Source organism: Perca flavescens, chromosome 2 (assembly GCF_004354835.1).
Source record: "Perca flavescens isolate YP-PL-M2 chromosome 2, PFLA_1.0, whole genome shotgun sequence".
NCBI lineage: Eukaryota > Metazoa > Chordata > Actinopteri > Perciformes > Percidae > Perca > Perca flavescens.
The window spans coordinates 42,229,905-42,251,295 of NC_041332.1; the positions used below are offsets into that span (position 1 = coordinate 42,229,905).

The 21,391-nt window shown below is 41.0% G+C and overlaps 1 protein-coding gene across 2 annotated transcripts in view; it reads right to left on the bottom strand.

The window, feature by feature from the left end:
* Positions 1–21,391, bottom strand: part of neurl1aa (neuralized E3 ubiquitin protein ligase 1Aa) — an 86,532-nt gene that overhangs the window by 42,137 nt on the left and 23,004 nt on the right. The gene's annotated exons all lie outside the window — the stretch shown is intronic.

A 21,391-nucleotide genomic window follows, 5' to 3' on the forward strand; every position in this document is an offset into this window, starting at 1 on the left:
GTGAGTCTAGGCCTTACTTACACAGAGTTACAGAGGCTAGAATGGATTTTTTATTTCCGTCCAAGTCATACATCTGTTAAATGATTAAAATAAAATACTGTAAAAAATCCAGAAGCCAAAAGACTTAAAAATTGATTTTATATGAATTTTTTTCTACAGAAATGTCTGTCCGTTTTTCTTATTTTAATTTGAAAAGTGCAAAGAAAAAAGCCAATAAATACATAAAACACTTCTCAAATACACAAACACACCCACATCAATCCCACACATACTAGAAATAACTATATAGATACAGTGAGGAAAATAAGTATTTGAACACCCTGCTATTTTGCAAGTTCTCCCACTTGGAAATCATGGAGGGGTCTGAAATGGTCATCGTAGGTGCATGTTCACTGTGAGAGACATAATCTAAAAAAAAAAAAATCCAGAAATCACAGTATATGATTTTTTAACTATTTATTTGTATGATACAGCTGCAAATAAGTATTTGAACACCTGAGAAAATCAATTTTAATATTTGGTACAGTAGCCTTTGTTTGCAAGTACAGAGGTCAAACGTTTCCTGTAGTTTTTCACCAGGTTTGCACACACTGCAGGAGGGATTTTGGCCCACTCCTCCACACAGATCTTCTCTAGATCAGTCAGGTTTCTGGGCTGTCGCTGAGAAACACGGAGTTTGAGCTCCCTCCAAAGATTCTCTAAAGATTCTCTATTGGGTTTAGGTCTGGAGACTGGCTAGGCCACGCCAGAACCTTGATATGCTTCTTACAGAGCCACTCCTTGGTTATCCTGGCTGTGTACTTCGGGTCATTGTCATGTTGGAAGACCCAGCCTCGACCCATCTTCAATGCTCTAACTGAGGGAAGGAGGTTGTTCCCCAAAATCTCACAATACATGGCCCCGGTCATCCTCTCCTTAATACAGTGCAGTCGCCCTGTCCCATGTGCAGCCCCCATGCTTCACAGTAGGGATGGTGTTCTTGGGATGGTACTCATCATTCTTCTTCCTCCAAACACGGTTAGTGGAATTATGACCAAAAAGTTCTATTTTGGTCTCATCTGACCACATGACTTTCTCCCATGACTCCTCTGGATCACCAAATGGTCATTGGCAAACTTAAGACGGGCCTTGTGCTGGTTTAAGCAGGGGGACCTTCCGTGCCATGCATGATTTCAAACCATGACGTCTTAGTGTATTACCAACAGTAACCTTGGAAACGGTGGTCCCAGCTCTTTTTAGGTCATTGACCAGCTCCTCCCGTGTAGTTCTGGGCTGATTTCTCACCTTTCTTAGGATCATTGAGACCCCACGAGGTGAGATCTTGCATGGAGCCCCAGTCCGAGGGAGATTGACAGTCATGTTTAGCTTCTTCCATTTTCTAATGATTGCTCCAACAGTGGACCTTTTTTCACCAAGCTGCTTGGCAATTTCCCCGTAGCCCTTTCCAGCCTTGTGGAGGTGTACAATTTTGTCTCTAGTGTCTTTGGACAGCTCTTTGGTCTTGGCCATGTTAGTAGTTGGATTCTTACTGATTGTATGGGGTGGACAGGTGTCTTTATGCAGCTAACGACCTCAAACAGGTGCATTTAATTTAGGATAATAAATGGAGTGGAGGTGGACATTTTAAAGGCAGACTAACAGGTCTTTCAGGGTCAGAATTCTAGCTGATAGACAGGTGTTCAAATACTTATTTGCAGCTGTATCATACAAATAAATAGTTAAAAAATCATATATTTTGATTTCTGGATTTTTTTTTTAGATTATGTCTCTCACAGTGGACATGCACCTACAATGACAATTTCAAACCCCTCCATGATTTCCAAGTGGGAGAACTTGCAAAATAGCAGGGTGTTCAAATACTTATTTTCCTCACTGTAAATATATAGAAATAAGTCATTACAAATTCCATAGGCTGTGATATTCTGATGATAGGCCCAGTTTTTGCTTTGTCAGAGCTCCTGCCAATACAGGGTTAAAATGTCATGCCCATATTTGGTATCATTCGAATTGTCTGCTCATTCGCTAAAAAGATAGACGGGTCTTATAGCATTTAAATCTAACTGGTCCGTGCAAATGTCGATCGTCTCAACGTGGTCCCTGACATGGTGTCATCGGCTTGTCCGCTTTCATTGGCCATATCAGAGGCAAACCTGAACGGATTGGCTAATATGAGATGTCGATCGAAAGCTTAGAAGCTAGGGAATACGATGACGCCCACAACAATCATGTAGGAAGCTGGGGAGCGAAGCTATGGCCGATTGAAGTGCGGAAATGGAAAACGGTTTCGCGTTTTTCCGTTGTGATTTGGCCAGAAACGTCAACATTGTGAGGCGAAGAGATCGTTTTGGAATATAAAGCTTGGATATTAAATTTCCATGGACTCTTAGGGATTTATTGTTATTGTTTTATTTTCTGTTACTTTGTAATAGTTGTGTAACTGCTATAAATCATCTTATGCTTTGTATGTGGGCTTAAATTAATCATTAGAGGCTAAGCTTTCAATTGGTGTGTCGCATGGCTGTATATTTGGAAGATTTAATGCTTTAAAGTTATAAAAACGCTCATGAGTGGAAGTTTTATCGAGGTTACAGTGACGCCACAGTCACAAAGTGTCCCGTTGACGGGACGGTGATAGTTAAGAGGTTAATTGATAGAGCTGTGCGATTTGAGAGGTGGTTAAGACTAGAAAAGCACAATATAAATGTAGTTAATTAACCATCTGTAAAACTGAGTTTCTCCACAATTAATCCTGCAAAAGCACCACTTTAAATCTTGTGTTTACCATAAATGTGCTCAGAAGTTTCCTGAAATAAATAATTAAGCATGAATAAGCATAAAAAATGACTAATCGACTAAAGAAATCTTAGTTGACTAAGACCAAAACGACCGATTAGTTGACTAATCGACTAAGAGGTGGCAGCCCTAGCACGTTGAACCTCCGTTCAAATGGATTTTGGATCATTTTATTGTAGCTGACTTTACAAGATGACTTCGCTATTGGCTGTTGAAAGAGTTGACATCCCTTATGTTCTAGTCTTGCATTGCCAGTTCTGGCTAGCCCACACAGCATTCCTGGATGGGAGAAAAACGTGCTCTGGTTTATTGGCATTTCTTTAAACCAATCACAATCGTCTTGGGCGGTGCTAAGCGCCGGACAGAAGGAACTTGTTTTGGTGGAACATGTGTACTTTCAAAAGTAGTTTTAGTCGTGCAACAGAAAACTCAGATTGGACAGATAGTCTAGCTAGCTGTCTGGATTTACCCTGCAGAGATCTGAGGAGCAGTTAACCATAGTCCTCACAAATCCACCAGAGTTTAAAATTACAGCACAAAGAAAGCAGAAGCTAACTGGACATCCGAAAACGGACGAAAAGAGTGACATCCTGCGGAATTTCCTGCAGAACGAGAGCAATCCTTGAAGTAGAACCAGCCTCTGGAGACTTGAACAGCTGAGTTGCAGCGACACCATCAGCTGGTTTGAGTCGAGCTGAGACGGTCCGGTTCAGACCGCTGCAACTTTTCTCTGTGACGTTCTAAAACGATTTTGTCTCGTTGCGAATTTTTGGTCTGAACTGGGCTTAACTCAGTCTAAACGTGTATAAGCAGGGAGCAGTAAATATGGCGTTGATTTCCCTGGTTCAGGATTCAACAGCTGGGTGTTTCAGAGGATCTTCACTGAACATCACACTGTGACCTATTGGTAAAATAACTTCTTTTGAGCACGGGAGAGACACAGAGTTGAGCAAAAACAGGAAACTCCACATCAAGCTTGACAAGTTACCTATAGTTTACCCCCATTAAGTTATCTGTTGGATCTCTCCCTACTGATAAAGTTCTAAATGGAATAATTTCACTCATGTATTCTGATCTGTTTCTTTGAAGAGGAATTTAGTGAACTGGAGTATCCAGCCAAGGTACAGTAATTTAAAATGCTAAATGCCAACTCATACAAATCCAGTTTATTCTTCTTGGCCTTTTGAGCTCTCTGACCAACATCCATCATAAATTATATGTAGCAACCTTTCAGCCAAGAAACATAATGTTGCTAAATTTGCTTTGCTTGATGCCTAGAGGTCTTCACAACACTAAACTACATTCCCTAAATGAGAGTCAGAGAAAAGTCAGATTTACACCATCTTTTCTGCTTTGTGTATTTTCGTTGGAGGGTGTGTGTGGAGCATCAGGATTTGGTAAGTACTGCTATTAACTGGGAGGCTGAGGCCTGCCAAGTCAAACACCAGTGCCAGTCAAGTGCGCCAATAATCAAATCACCATTTCACTGAAAGTAATCGGTTTCTCCCAGAAGTATGGGAGCCCTGGTCTGTCTCTCTCTCTGAGCTGGATAACACAACAAACGTTCTTAATAGACTTCTGTCATTCCAGATGACTTCATGTTAGTCGAGTCCTAGGAGTGGAGCCAGAGAATAGTACGGAGAGAGCCAAAGCACACCCAGTGTCCAAAAGTGCAAAAACACAAGTATTCGAGAAGTTCTGAGTTATTTAATTTTTCTAAAACTTTTCTTGAACATATACTTTGTATTGTATCCTTAGAAAACCTACTACATTTTTTAATTATACAATTCTAGAATCCAGTAACATTTAAAAAGTGTTTTTTTTCTGTACACTTTGGGACTTTCATAATTAGAGTTGGGTTTAAAATTTCTCTCATCTCGTCCCTTGCTAAGTTCTTCTAATTGTCCTTCGATATTCAGCAAGTATTTCATGATAATTAGTCTCTGTGTAGCCGTGGACTAAAGAAAATGACGTGGGAAGGGAAAAGCAAACCAAATTATACCACTGATGAAGGTTGTGCTAATCCACTCAAACACTCTCCTGTTCTCTCAAACCACTTCTTTACAATTACTTTGCACCAATATGCTAAGGCTAACATCACATTTACACGTGAGCCAACACCAGACCAACTGGTTTAATCCAAATTTCATATGTCATTAATATGTTAATATGATAATGCTCTTAAGTTGCTAGTTATGCATAATAATGAAGCCTGAGAGGGTTTGTAAAGGGACTGTACCCTACTTGCTCCAAGAAGCTACATGCATATAACAGTATTTGAAGGGCCCTATCTTTACATGTCTTTTGTCCTAATTATTGTTAAAGGGTAACTTCATTTTTTTTTCAACCTTGACCCTATTTGTCTAGGTTTCTGTGTAACTGATTGGTCCAGTATTAAGTGAGACAACTGCAGTCGACAGCAGGGAAACAACCTACAATGTAAAGTTAATGGGCAATTGCGCACCTTCCAATTTACGTCCACAAATATACTTGTTTTGACACTAGCAGGCTCAGATTATTACTGTAAGTGTCAACATTATGAAAAGGATCCCTACAGAGACAAACATTTTTGTTAAAGAGTAAGATCCTTTTTGTTTAACGTGAAACAACCCCAAAATCACAAAATGTCCATGGAAATAATCACTACTTATATCATTGTAAAACACACTTCATTCAAAGTGGACAGAAACTAAATAAAACAAAAAAAAAGCCGTCTTGGTTCATCTTTCCACTGTTCCAACAATCACCACTCTGGTTTGGTTGAAATAAACCTTTAATTCACCCATTTACATGTGGAGATATGCTGGCTCTATACACGCTAAAAGTCCTGATTATTTAAATAGTCTGGTGAGATTGGCAATGGCAATCGGAGATGTTTAACAAAAAGGATCTTACCCTATACCAAAAACATCTATCTCTCTACAGATCCTTTCCACAATGTTGTCAGACAACAACAAATTAATAATTACAATCTGAGCATGTCAGTGACTAAAACAGCACTTTTAGTGGCCGGAAATTAACAATGCGCATTTGGCACTTCATGGCTGCCGGTTACAGCGTTCTCGATCAATATGGGACCAATTTCAAAGATTTTTGTACACAATAGTCACTTAGACACCAATGCATGGGAAAAAGGGCCAGATTGAGAGAAAAAAACCACTATCATTACATTTTAAACTAGATTGTTTTTGCCTCCAGGCTTCAACATATTCAGCGTTGAATGCTGCTTGACGGGTCCTGCATTTCATTAAAAAAAAGAAAAGAAATTGTGCCCGGTCACCATTTCCTACACTTGTAACATCAGTAAGGGAAAGCTCTGAACACATGCAGGTGTGGAAGCTGCTCTTGGACCAGACCAGCTGGAAAGCTACATGAGAACTCATGACGGATGTCATTTCTACCAGAGATGGCATTCTTCACTTATGCCTTGCCAACACTGACGTGTTGTGAGAGGTTGAAAACAGGACAACCCTGCCTCGCGAGCTGACGCTGTCAGAGATAAGCTAGCTCTTTTCAGACACGTCTTGGGAAAGACACAAACAAAGAGTCGGGGCCTGCCGCGCCTTCATCCATCAAGCCTTCACACATTGTTTTACTCTCGCCAAAACGCTTCAGTTCCCAGGATTAGTTTCTCCTTTCACCTAGCCCACATCTGTCATCTTTACACAAAAGCACATGGCTACAATCAATGCTGATTTCGTCCTAAAAATAAACACATGCATGACAGAGAGGAGGAGATTGTCGTATCATATATACAGAGATACATCAAAGAAAGAGCACGCTGCTTTAAGTGTCAGATCATGCCTGTAAGAAACCTGCATTATGTTTTCTGGTTGATTTGTAAAAATATGACCATTTTCAAAATGTTTTTTTCGTTACAACAGCAGCTCTGCCACAAGGTTACAAGAGTTTACAATTTTCAATTAGTTTTTATTCATTTTAGTTTGACTTTTGGATTTCATATTAGTTTAGTTTTAGTTAGGTTTCAGTTTTACAGTAGTTTAGTTGGTTTGTTTTTGTCAGGCCCCGGTATAATCAGGTATCTCGGAAGTACGTAGGGACATATTCATACAAAACACAGGGTTGGACAATAGCCACGATGTTAGTTTAATCTTTGCACTACTTTAATGACTGATGTGAAGCAACTACGACACAGCATCATCTCATGTCAAGCCTGTTCAGTTTCTGTGGTTCAATGTAACAATGAGAGTTGACGAAAACCAATGCTGTCTCCTTGTTTTCAGTATTGATATATTATAGGTAAAATATATAGCCTTTTATAAAAAAAATGTAACCTCACAATAAAGTTTCAGTTTAGTTTTAGTTTTTCTTGAAGGTTTTAGTTTTTATTTAGTTTCACATTTTTATTTGACTATAACCCTGCTATGCAAATAATCTAGTGACTGCAAACATCGTGGCTCCCTAAAGATGCAATGGGAAATCATTCACATGTCAAGAGCAACAGTGTAATTCAATCCATCACCCAAGGACAATCTTTCATAACACTGCAGACATCAGAAGACTGCTTTTTTCCTATAGACCTTCAACAACTAATGGTAAAGATATCCTCAGCTAAGCCATCTACCTGTCTCTTAGACCCCATCCCAACAAGGCTACTCAAAGAAGCGTTACCCGTGGTAAACACTTCACTACTAGATATGATCAATATGTCCTTATTAACAGGTTATGTACCGCAGTCATTTAAAATTACTGTGATAAAACCTCTTCTGAAAAAACCCACCCTAGATCCTGAGGTCTTAGCAAACTATAGACCTATATATAACCTTCCCTTTCTATCCAAGATCCTTGAGAAGGTGGTTGCTAATCAGTTATGTGATTTTCTACACAGCAACAGTCTATTTGATGATTTTCAATCAGGATTTAGAAAGAATCATAGCACAGAGACGGCACTGGTGAAAATTACTAACGACCTTTTAACAGCTGCAGACAAAGGATTTGTCTCCATTCTTGTTCTACTAGATCTTAGTGCTGCATTTGACACTATTGACCATACCATCCTGTTACAGAGACTGGAACACTTAGTTGGCATTAAAGGAATCACACTAAGCTGGTTTAAGTCCTATTTCTCTGAACGATTCCAATTTGTTAATGTTAATGAAAAACCCTCCGCTAAAGTTAGCCATGGCGTTCCTCAAGGCTCAGTGCTTGGACCAATTCTATTTTCCTTATATATGCTTCCTCTAGGTAATATTATTAGGAAACACTCAATTAACTATCACTGTTACGCAGACGATACCCAATTATATCTGTCAATTAAGCCAGATGAAAGTGGTCAGTTAGCAAGACTTCAAACGTGTATTGAGGATTTCTTGATGTTAAACTCAGACAAAACTGAAGTTATTGTGATAGGACCAACGCACCGCCGAACTTCGTTTTCAAAAGATATAGTTACTCTGGATGGTATTACCCTGGCCTCCAGCACTGCTGTCAGAAATCTAGGAGTTATTTTTGATCAGGATATATCCTTCAACGCCCACTTAAAACAGATTACTTAATAGATTACTGCAATTCCTTATTATCAGGTTGCCCAAATAAGTCCCTTAAGACTCTCCAACTGATCCAGAATGCTGCAGCACGTGTTCTGACGACAACTAAGAGAAGAGATCATATTTCTCCTGTTTTAGCTTCTCTGCATTGGCTTCCAGTGAAATCTAGGATCAAATTTAAAATCCTCCTCCTGACTTACAAAGCTCTAAATGGTCAAGCACCATCATACTTAGAAGAGCTCATAGTACCTTATTGTCCCACTAGAGCACTGCGCTCCCGGAATGCGGGGCTACTTGTGGTTCCTAGAGTCTCTGAAAGTAGACTGGGGGCCAGGGCCTTCAGCTATCAGGCTCCAGTATTGTGGAACCAGCTCCCAGTCTGGGTTCGAGGGGCAGACACCGTAACCACATTTGAGAGTAAACTGAAAACCCTCCTCTTTGATAAAGCTTATAGTTAGGGAACGAGGAGTTGAAGCGTCCACCTAACCCGGCCTACTGCTTCTCCTCGTAGTCATCAGTTTTATATACTGTATAATTAATAATCTAGCGAGAGTAGAGGGAGGCAGGCCAGTACAGCCCGATCCGGTTGGGGAGAGTTCTAGCCCGACCAGGCACCTCTCTTTAACCTGCCTCTCTTAAGTTATGCTATTACAATTCTAGACTGCCGGGGAGGCCGTTCTTCCCTAAGACACACTGAGCTGCTCTCTCATCTCTACTTGTTACTTTTGTATGCATCCTGTCCCAGAAATGCTTGTTACTAATCTAGCTCTGGGGAGTTTAATCCCCGGAGTCCTTATGTTTCCTCTGCGGCCGGGAAATGCAGCTGCATTCCCGGCCGCATCCTGCTGCGTCCTGCTGCATCCGCAGCATCCACCCGTGCTCTGTAGCGCCACGTTACATCCCGCAACGCCCTGCTGTGATGTTCCTATGCACAGAGTAGTCAGGATCCGGTATAGGAGACTGCACTACTCAGTATGACACGATGTGCCCTGCTATGACATGAACTTCCACGATAACCTTCGAAGTCACTGTGACTTCTAATGTGACTATTATCACCACTGTTCATCACGCCCCAATCGCCCGTCAGACACCGCCTACCAAGAGTCTGGGTCTGCCGAGGTTTCTTCCTAAAAGGGAGTTTTTTCTTGCCACTGTTGCAATAGCCACTGCTAATGCTTGCTCTTGAGGGAATTACTGTAATTGTTGGGGTTTTGGAATTTATAGAGCGTGGTCTAGACCTACTCTATCTGTAAAGTGTCTCGAGATAACTTTTGTTATGATTTGATACTATAAATAAATTGAATTGAATTGAATTCAGTGTTTCCACCCCGCAGTGTACATGCAGTTTTCCTGACAGACTACAGAGACAGCCTCTCTTCTAGGATACCACATTTTTCTATGAACTAAATTAACTGCCTTGCTGCTTTGAGGTGACAGCGAGATTGGCAAAGGCCCTTCTCTGCATCCGCCTGGTTGAAAGGTGTTAGCAGCCTTGCTTGCAATCAGATTTTATTCTCTCGTCCTCCAGGGAAGTCCCACACAGGGCCCCCTCTTGATTAAAGCTCCACTGTGACTGACTCATACAATCTGAGGCCTGCTGGCTTCACAAACAGCTGGGATTACTCAGTAAATCAGCCTCCTTCCCAATGTCAAGTAAAGTTCTGCTGTGTGCGTGTGTGTGTGCATGTATGCGTACATAACTAGAGTGACAGCTAACCTTAGGAACTGGGACGCGGCTATATATTAAACAACTTTTGTTGGCTTGTTGGATTTTAAGCCTGTGGGGACAGCTTCAGTCTGGCCAAAAGATTATCCTGCCAAAGCGACGCAATATTGTATGCAGTCAATCACCTGCTTAGGGCTGGGTATCGTTCAAAATCTTTCGATCCGGTGCCAAGTTCGATACCTCAGTTTCGATGCCGGTTCCCTAACAATACTTTTTTTCGATACCATATGTTTTCAAATCCATTTCGACATCAACAAAAATACATTAAACACAAAACTTTTATTTTCCACCTTAATTGTGAAGTTATCAAAATTAAAAAATTCTGGTAACACTGCTCACTCAGCGTAAGATTAATAAAACTGGTGGTGCTTTTGGATAGGGGTGCGCCAGTCAGATACTCAGGATTGGTATCAATCCCAACTTGGCCAAAATTAACAAAAAAGAGAAACCTTTTTCCCATAACTTGAACATATTATAAATAATAAATAAATAAACAAATGACATTGTGTACAGGCTTATATTGAACTAACTAAAATGCAAAGGAATGTAAACAACAAAGACTTTTTAGTGCAAACTGCATAATGACACAATCCTTTAACAATAAACTTGGTGACTGCCCTGTTGTCAACATTGAACTAATGGAGAACTAAATTAAGTGCAAAGGAATGGAATTGAATTGCCTTGTTGCTGAAAGGTGCTGTAGAAATAAAGTTGCCTTGCCTTACAACCTCAGCCTGTCAGTCAGTCACCAGGGCATAGAAACCACTGCTGTGCCTGCTTGTCTCAGAGAAAGTGTAACGTCAACAGCACCGTGACCGCTTTCACATCTCCATTAATACCGTATCGCAGCAAACGCTGTCTGCGTGAAGTTTTGAAAAACCACAAACCACTTTATCGGCATTGCTGTGACTCACTATGACTTCAACAAAACTGCAGAGGCCACGTAGTTTACTCCGTCAACACCTCTGCGCACGTCTGTGTGTCGGTCGGAGTTCTGCTCTCTGTCAATATGCAGAGAGAACAGATAAGCTTGCGCTTACCCACTCAGATGCTTTTGGAACCGAAATTTGGCACTGAAAGATAAGTAATTTTTCCATACTCATAGGATCGGATTTTTTCCGGTGCCATAAAAGTATCGACGTTCGGTGCCCAGCCTTACACTCCCCCCCCACCTCCCCACACAAACATGTGATCTGTGTATCATTGTGGGACTGCAATCATGACAATAATAATAATAAATAAATATATATTACATGTTTGGATTTGGTGTGTGTGTGTGTGTGTGTGTGTGTGTGTGTGTGTGTGTGTGACAGATGTTTTCTTATGTTTGTGTTTTTTTAATCTGTAATCTAATCTGTTGATAGCTGGAGCAGACGATGCAAGAACCTTTTCTGTGTGAACAGACAATAAAATTGTATCTTATCTTTTCTTTGTGGCAGAAGCATAAAAACGGATTGTGTTCAAGTATACTCTCCTACATGCGTGTGTTTATGCAGTCACTGTGGATGTCCCATCTTTTTTTCCTGTCTCAGTTTGGTTAGCAGGTTGAAGGGTGGGAGGAGGAAACTCGGACAGCATTGCTGTCATAGTGCTCACGGGCTGTTCCTGTCATGTATGATGTATCCCCCTGTTGAATCCTGTGGGGTGGATTTATCACATGATACAGCTCTTATTTCAATCTTTCTACATCAAAGCCGTTCCAAATGTCGCCCAGGGTCATCCTTCCCTCTTTTATTTCTGCTCTGACCTCATTTGCTGAACAGAGGATCCATCTAAACATACAAAGCAAAGACGTTGCTCTGAACACAAAAAACATTAAAGCAGCTATAATACATATTTTAATATTAACCCTCTGAGGTCTAAGGGCCTTTTTAGATATCTTCTTGAATTCTCCTTTTAAGAATATATTTGCATATAACCTGATCCCCATGTGTGTCATAGCAACATGTTCAGAACAAAGTGTGACGCCCACAATTGTTCCAAGCAATGTATAAAGAGATAATTTGGCCCTAATGCTGAAATATGTTTTCAAATCTCTTGTGAAAACCAATGCTCGACCGAGCCGAACCCGAACCCGAACATAATTTCTAAATATCTGTCCGAACCCGGCCCGGCAGGTACCGCCGGGTCCCAACGGGCTCAGCTCGGGTATCCATCCTCTAGTTGGAAGAGCAGGTCGAATAACAACCTGTGAGCTCCTGTGAGAAGACCTGCCTTCTACCTGTCTAACCATTAGTCATGCTAAAGCAAAGCAACCAACGTGTTCATGAAAAAAAACCTACACGGAGGTCATGTGACCGTCAATTGCAATGGCTCAGCTCCTCACCTACCTCCATATTTTCATTGAAAAACCAGGTCTATTCCTTCTTCTTTGATGTCAATTGTTTTATTTGTTACCACAGTGACTCAGTGAAATGCCTGCAGGTGCAAGAAAGCAGGGCTCGTTGTTGTCGGAGTCATTTACCCAGACACGGAAATCTGCCAACGTGGCAGCGGCTAACAGGGCTAATGATGCTAGCACGGACCTAAACGTGGAGAATATTGTAGCCAAGGTCTTGGAGGGGCAATGAAATGTGCTTGAATCGGTGGTCCACAGCGTAGTGAGGGGAGTGCTAGCAGAAATTAATACCTCGCTGCAACACATCAGGACAGAGCTTGAGAGACAGGGAGCTACGGTACGTGATCTGGTGCAATGAATGGACAAGACACAGAGGGATATTAGGCAGATGAGAAACATGATGAGTGCCTGTGTTAACAACCAGAAGAAATTTGAGCATAAGCTAGCCAAAATGGAAGACAGATCCTGATGCAACAATGTACACATCATTGGACTAAAAGAGGGCAGCGAAAAGGATGACCCAGTAACTGACCCAGTCAGTTACCGGTCTGGATCCCCTCCTTACAGAACAGGGCTATCATCGAAATTGACAGAGCACACAGAATCAACGGTAAGGGTGCAACGACACACATTTCAGGTGTTTGAGATATCAGGACCGCCAAGCAATCCTCCAGGGGGCGAGACAAGTACAGCAGAAAGGGCCGATTCGTGATTCCAAAGCAACGTTACGGTTTAAGTCTGATTACAGCGCATTCACTGTCTAGCGGTGCCAAAGGTTTATAGGAGCACAACGTAAGATACATGCTAAAGGCATCCCAAACTTCCTTATCTACCCGGTTACCCTGAGAGTGGCTCACGGAGTATGTTTTCCGCATAGCCTATTTCAGAACTTAATAGCTGGTTGAGACCTAGGTCTAAGGTTTTTGTAACATTGTTCATATGTAGCATAAGAATTCACCAGACCTGTTTCGATTAGCCTGTGACTTTAGACAGGAGTGGCAGTTTTGAGCTAGAATTTGTCCGAGCTGCGTATGATGTGGCCACATATCTTACAGATAGGGGAGGGGATCTGCGGTCTCAGAGGGTTAGGGGATTTATTTTATGTTTTATGTTTTTACCACACTTTGCTTGGATCTAACAGTTCACCCTTTGCTACAAATTTATCAGTGAATTCCGGTAGGGTACACAAGACATGTATGCATGTAAATTTTGAAGATGGCTGAACTTTCAATCCTTTCTGTTAACATCAGGGGGCGAAACGGGCCGATCAAACGAGGTAAATTCCTGGACTACTTAAGTAGAAAGAATATAGATGTAGCGCTTATACAAGAGTCATATTTACGTAAAAGAGATGTAACTCGCCTACAAAATAAATACTACAAGGCTGCTGCTTCATCTAGTGACGACACCAAAACCAAGGGCTCCATTGTGTTGCTGTCACGGAAATGTGCACTCACCGTAGACAAAAGTAGTAAAGATCTATCAGGCAGGATATCTTACATATGTACCATGATAAGGAGTAGGAAAATAGCCTTTGTTTTGGTATATGCACCGTCTACATATGACGTAAGCTTTTTCCCGCGTCTAACCAATGAATTGCTCTCTCTCAATGAATATTCACTATTAGTGAATTACATGAATGCAGTACTAGATTTAAATCAGGATAGATCAGGGGCAACCACACAAAGATCCAGAAACTCATGTCAGACATGTTTAGAGCAGTTGTGGAATCCCACCATCTTACAGATATATGGAGGATGCACAAACCTACTAGCAAGGATTACACCTTCTTTTCCACACACCGAGGTACCTCAACGAATCCTAAAGATAGCAATGCCACTTTCAAATCCTTTTATTCAAAGTTGTACGAGTCCTCCTGCAATCCAGATCCGACACCAGGAGTTCCTAAAAGAACTAAACCTGCCTCTTCTTGACCCAGAGGCGACAGAAGAACTGGGTCAGCCCATAACGTTAAAGGAACTTAAATCAGCATTAAAAACAGTTAAAAAAGGGAAGACGGCGAGGTTGGATGGAATTCCATCAGAACTTCTTCTACAGTATTAGGACCTACCATGTTACAAGCTTTAACCTCGGTCATAGAGATGGGTACTTTTCACCAACAAACCAACACTGCACTAATTTCGGTCATACCCAAAAACTGCAAAGATCTTACGGAGTGCTCACATTGCAGGCCCATCAGCCTCATTGGGACTGATATTAAGCTTTATACCAAAGTCTTGGCACTCCACTTAGAACGCTTTATTGAGAAGCTAGTCCACCCCAACCAATCAGGTTTTATACCCAACAGTCATGCTGCAGACAATATACATAGACTATTTCATGTAATAGAAGAAGCCAGAAACCTTCCAACAATGTCAGCAGTTTTATCAGTGGATGCGGAAAAGGCTTTTCACTGCCTAGAGTGGAAATACTTAATACTAGTAATGGAGGGGCTTGGTTTGGGGGGCAAATTCATTGACATGGTGAGTACTTTATAGGCAAATACCACTGCCATAGTCTCAACCAATGGCTAGCATTCTCAGCCATTTCCCATTGAGCAGGGCTCTCGACAGGTATGTCCTGCTATTTGCGATCACTCTTGAACAGTTAGCCCAAGCCATAAGGCAAAATAAAATATGTAATGTCCAGATTAAATCCAATAACAACTCAATATAATTATTTGCAGATGGTATGTTGTTGTTTCATCTCAGTCTTGAGGACTCTATTCCAAAAATTCTTAAGATCTTCAACAAATTTGGCTCAATCTCCCGCTATAAAATTAATTGGAATAAATCTAATCTTCTTCTACTGAAAAACCGCTTTGTGACATCAGCTATTAGTGGTATCATCATACATGCATCACTACAGAGAGTGGTCCAAGACAACTATGAAACTATGTTAAGTAATGTTCGAAGGGATCTAGCCAGGTGCACCGTGCTGCCGGCATCACTGCAGTCCAGGATTGCTGTTGTTAAAATTAACATAGCTTCCCTGTGTGAATTTCTTAAGTTCAATGATCCCCATACCCCCACCAATAAATTTCTGGAAGAAACTTGATACTTTAATTTGGCAGTATATTTGGAACAATAAACAACCTAGGCTAAAATACTCTTAACTTACAACGTACCACAAACAGAGTGTGGATGGACCCCTCATCTACAGTTCCATGGAGAGGAATAGAGCAAAACCTCAATGGAAGTCTAAGACTGCAAGACCTGGCGTTTGCAGGTATTTGTCCAAAAAAGTGTATGCTAACCTATGGCCCCATTATCACCAACACATTGGCCAACTTTAAACAGATGGAGGAGCACCTGCGCTGCACCAATAAGTGGCACGTGAATACCCCAATATGGCACAATACACACTAATGTCTAGTTTGCTTGTAAGCAGTGGGGGGACAGAGGTATTTATACTCTAGACCAGTTATTCAATGAAAAATTGTAGTATGTTGAGTTTTGAAAACCTGAGACCTAGTTTTGAGGTCCCCAGGACATCCTTTTACTTTTATCTGCGCTTAAGATCAGCCCTAAAATGTTATGGAGTGCCATGGGGAAATAGTCTTGAGGTGCACCCAGTCATTAAATGGTTTGTTGATTTTCCTGTGAGAGGCTTAGCGTCCAAGATGTATGCTAAGCTGTTGCAAGTATCTATAGGAGAACTCCCAATAGTAAATAAAGTGGAACGAGAGCTGTGCCCTGATGGGAACACAATTAATTGGGAGGCAGTTTGGGACAACATTTTCCACTGTTCCAAGAACCCAAATCACCAGTATATCCACTTCAACATATGCCATAGGACATATTGGATTCCTCAGAAGAGATACGTCTCTAAAGGCATTCCCACTCCCTATTGTACGTTCTGTCAACCTGAACAAACTGCAACTTTCCTGCATATGGTCTGGGAGTGTGAACAGGTGCATGAGTTCTGGCATAAAACAACATAAATAATATCTGATGATCTAATCCCTACTGAGCTAATTGTTTTGTTACTTAATGATGACTCTAAATTACACCTGCTCGAGAGACAGAGGAAGATTTGGCTAGCCGGCTCAACTGCAACCAAGAAAATGATAGCTCAACGCTGGCTTCCCCCCCCCCACTCGCTTTGTATAAAACAGTGGTTAGCGTATTTTCTAGACATAGTTATGCTTGAGCTCTCTACAACAAAGATTAACAAAGCCAAATCATCAACTATCAGGCTATGGAAAAGCACACCAGCACAAATATCAGACCTAATGACCTCAGCCCCACAAGAACTAGAGGAGAGTGACTAGGCAAGGTGTGGTTTCTGTTTGTTTGTTTGTTTGTTTTGTTTGAGGGTGTGGGGTGGGAGAGGGTTTTTGTTCATTTGTGTTTCTCTGTTATAATATATACCAACTGTGAGCGGAGAATACACAGGAGACGTTAAATGAAATGGATGGCATAAGATGAGCTACATAATGCAACAGCTGGATGGAAAAGCATATCAACACTGTTTCTGCAGGTTTCACCAAGTCAAATTTACATTTTTAAGACCTTTATGAATTAAATTTAAGACGTATTTACAAAATGCACGTAAAATGAATTGCTTTTATTGCATGAGAAGCAGTAGGCTTCAGATATGTTGTTAGCAACTGGCTTTAACCAAGCCCTAAATTCAGTTTTTTAAGTATTGCTAAATTTGCACTTTCCAATAGCTGAAGAATAAAATCTGTTTGATGTCTGTGGTACAATCCAAAAGAGATTTGAGTCAATAACACGAAAGCTGATTGGCTGCAATATAAGTTGCATGTTGGCCTTATTTGTAGTTGTAATACATATTTACATATATTTGAACTAGCGAAAGAAAGAACTACAACACCACAGAATCCCAAAAAAACAAACATTCTTAAAGCGCTGAGCGCTTTAATAAACATTAGAGGTAGAGTTACATGGATGTAGGAAAATTAAGACCCGTTTAAAATCAGTTAAGACACAATACACACTACTACTACAATTTTGATATGACCCTGATCAAGTGATATGAAGACGTGTAGATTCATTTGAATAGGCAGTGAAAGCTGCTTTTGAAGGTGAAGTGTGCATGTTTGTGTGTATAGCGTATCCCTGCTGAATGGAGACACTAGAGATACAACCAGAGGGCCCCTCGCTAATTTACATTATGAAAGGCTGACATACACAAGCTGTACAAAATGCTTTAAGCTAGAAACTTGATCCACCGTAGAGTTTAATTCCATTTTTATGTAGCAAGGATTATAGTATTTCCAAGGAGGCACAATGTATAATCTCACTCACCGCTGAAAAACGCTGAAATGGAGAGAATATAAATGTTATTGATCCTACAGGGGAAATTTGGTCATCACATCGGCAAAGAATAGAGGTGTAGGTTGGGAAGAATTGACTATTTTGAGTGTGATAAAAGATCTACGTTTAAGTAAAAAGGGGTTTAAAAATAAATGTCTACAATTAACAAATAAATCCTTTTTCAGCAGCATCTACAGCTTAATGTGTTCTATGATGTCTACTTAGGTATTGGAACGTTTAGAAGGAATTGCAAGTAATAAAGAAAATGCTGCATCTTTACCACTTCCCAAGCCGTGGGTTTGATTGAGAATCTGAGGCTCATAAAAAAAAAAAAAAAAAAACTGCTCCTTAAATGCCAGATAAAATAAGGAGTGAAAGCAAGGGAAAGGCCTCAGATGTGGAAGCCCAAGGGCTTATCCAAGGATAGGGAAAGGTTCATGAAGCGTTGCGCACAGAAACATGATGCACAGAGCTGACACAATTGGCCATTCAGCTTCACAATGGGCCATGTCTAGTATGGCTGATGCATTTCTATCTTGACCTTCAGTAGTGTTCCACCCCTCTGAACAGGCCCCTGTTTGTGGGGGCAGATGTCAGTCAGTTGGCCCCCTGAGGAACATGAGCACTACTCTGTAGGCAGCCCTGCATATGACCTGACTGTAAAAAGACAGTAGAAATGACTTAAGTATGGCTAAGGAGAAGCCCGGTTTTTGACTGAACTTTCATAGGGATCAGACAGCTCTCTGAAAGATGCATTACGGAGACGGCAATCAGAGCAAACCTTGGGGTGGTACGCACGACTAGTGGGCTTCTGCTATTTGATATTGGAACCGTTTTCTGCATATCCTATTATCTGATGTTTTTTGTATCTGCACACACTAATTTGTTACGACAGTCTTAAATATGGCAACAAGACGTTAAATTATGAACCACAAGGGCACCTGGGTAGCTCACCTGGGTAGCTCACCTGATAGCGCGCACGCCCATGTATACAGGTTTACTCCTCTGTGCAGCGACTGCAGGTCAAATCCGACCTGTGGCCCTTTGCTGCATGTCATTCCCCATCTATTTCCCCTTTCATGATTTCAGCTGTCCTATAGAATAAAAGCCTAAAAATGCCAAAAAAATTTAAATACATGTATTTATTATTTTTTATAAGTGCGACTTTTTATTAGGGGTGGGAATCACAAGAGGCCCCACGATACAATATTATTGCAATTTTAAACATACTGCGATATATTGCAATTCATAACTTTTTTTCCAACTTCAAAATTAAATCCACAAAAGAAAACTATTTTCATCTAAAAAGAATTTACTCGGTTGTCCCCTCCTTTTTAAAAAAGTCCATACATTGGATTTAAACGTGGACAGCGTCATTATTTTACTCATGTCGCATTGCCAGACCTTTCTCCACGGCGCTGCGGAGGAAGGTCTGGCAAGTCCACACAGCATTCCAGGATGGGAGAAAAACGTGCTCTGGTTTATTGGCATTTCTTTAAACCAATCACAATTGTCTTGAGCGGCACTAAGCGCCGGACGGAGCCACGGTGCCTCTGCAAAAATTCCTTCTCGGAAAGGAACTTGTTTTGGTGGAACATGTGTATGTTTAAAAGTAGTTTTAGTCGTGCAACAGAAAACTCAGATTGGACAGATAGTCTAGCTAGCTGTCTGGATTTACCCTGCAGAGATCTGAGGAGCAGTTAACCATAGTCCTCACAAATCCACCGCAGTTTAGAATGCCAACACAAAGAAAGAAGGTAAAAAGTGAAAACCGGCTGGAATTTCCAGTGGCACCGGGTTAGGGATAGGGTTAGAAATCCCGGAAGTGGAACTTCGTGGATATAGACTATTATATTACCAACTTCCCTCATGCACGGTCACCCCTGCGGACGTCAAAAAAAAAAAAAAGCTCAACTGCACCATCTAGTGGACTAAAAGAAGCAGTTGGTTTTATTATTCTAGTACCGAAATGTTAAATTCGAATGTGCAATAACAGAAGATAGATACTTGGCTTCTGTGTATCGATACAGTATTAACACGGAAAATATCGTGATACTATGCTGATGATGTACACACTAAACATCCACCCCCACCACCCTGAAGATATCCATCAACACAGTATACAAATACAATCAAAAGGGCTATCTATGGGCCATGTGGTCTATTTTTACAGCAGCAGCAGAGGGGATGACAGCACTGAATCTCCAGGGAAAAGAAATGTGTGTATACATTCTCTCACATCAAAGCCTGGCCCATACTATCCTGGGGTATGCCTTTGTGATATGCATGCTAAGCCACCCAGCATACCTTGATAATGCATAGTCCCCCGTTATCCCTCTCTGCTTTTGTGTAAACATGGGGGCCAAATATTGGTCAGATATAGATAGCCTTTGTTCATTGTCATTCCATTGCTTCATGGAAAGCTTTGCTGTACACAAAAACAGGAAGGGTAACCTCTAGAAAGAAAACCTGCTTTGTCACCTTCAGAAATAAACATTGTAACTGCATTAAAGAAGAAATAGTGATGACAGTGAAGAAAAATGATCACAATATGAATGTCCCGATCAGCTTTTTTGACCCCCCTATCCGGTCCGATTTTTGAATATCTGACGATACCGAGTTCCGATCCGATATTTGTATTTGCCCAGATAATAGAGCTGCACACCGTTTGTTGGTTTACAAAAGTAAACAAAGCAATACCAAATTGTTTAAGCTTAATACATTTAACTTGGTGCAGCAAGTGAGTCTTTTCTCTCTCAACACCAGAAGAGTTCACTTTAGGATCCCAGCAAACCTCCAACCAAAGAATAAACAGTCTCAAGTTCCCCCGCAACGAAAACTAAACTTAGTGATGCCTCTTGCTGTTAATTGTCAATCTTTTGATTTTCTTCTTGTGTTTACCAATGCTGGCTCCAGGGAATAACAGCCTGTAAGCGTGGTGGTTTCCTGGTGGAATCACGGTAGAAGTGTGGAGAATTGGAGTAATAATGTATGCTTCTGTAAAGAAAGGATGACTAAGAAAGACAGACTTTTTTACTCGATGCCGAGGGCTGGCAAGATACGAGACACTCTCTGGACGGACACTGGTGGTCACGTACCATCTTGGTTTGAAAATGCCGGCACCCAGGCGGTTTGGCAGTGTGTCTGTGGCGCAGGGCGTGTGTGATTAAAGGCAGCAATCAATACAAGCTGATGTACATGATCGGAGTAAGGTAAATGGGGTGAATGCCAATCCCCTATTAGTAAAAAAAATGCCAAAATCGGATCTGATACTGTGATCGGGATATCCCTAGATCACAATTGTTGATGCTTTGGTAAAAGATCGTGCCAAAATACATGAAACTGACATAATTAGTTATTATTAGGGTTATTACAATGTATAATTGCAGACAAGACTTTAAATAAAAATGTTTGATTGTCCACTTGTCATAAGCAGAACACTTTTTACTGGGAGGACAACAGTCACATATCATTTGCAAAAACACAGTATCAGGCCTTGAGGTACTGTGGACTGGGCAGCCATACTTTTCCACCTTATACTAGTGGTTCCCAAACTTTTTCTACAGGGTTCTAGCCAGGTTAGCCATTATTAGCAATACCAGTTGATAACAACTGGAGTCTCTATTGTCCAGCAGTAGTGTTGAAAACTGTGTGTATCTTCATTGTCCTTTTATTTTTGCAATTCATAATTTAATCTTGTTTGCTACTAGGGCTGCACAGTATATCATTTTTGTATTGTCATTGC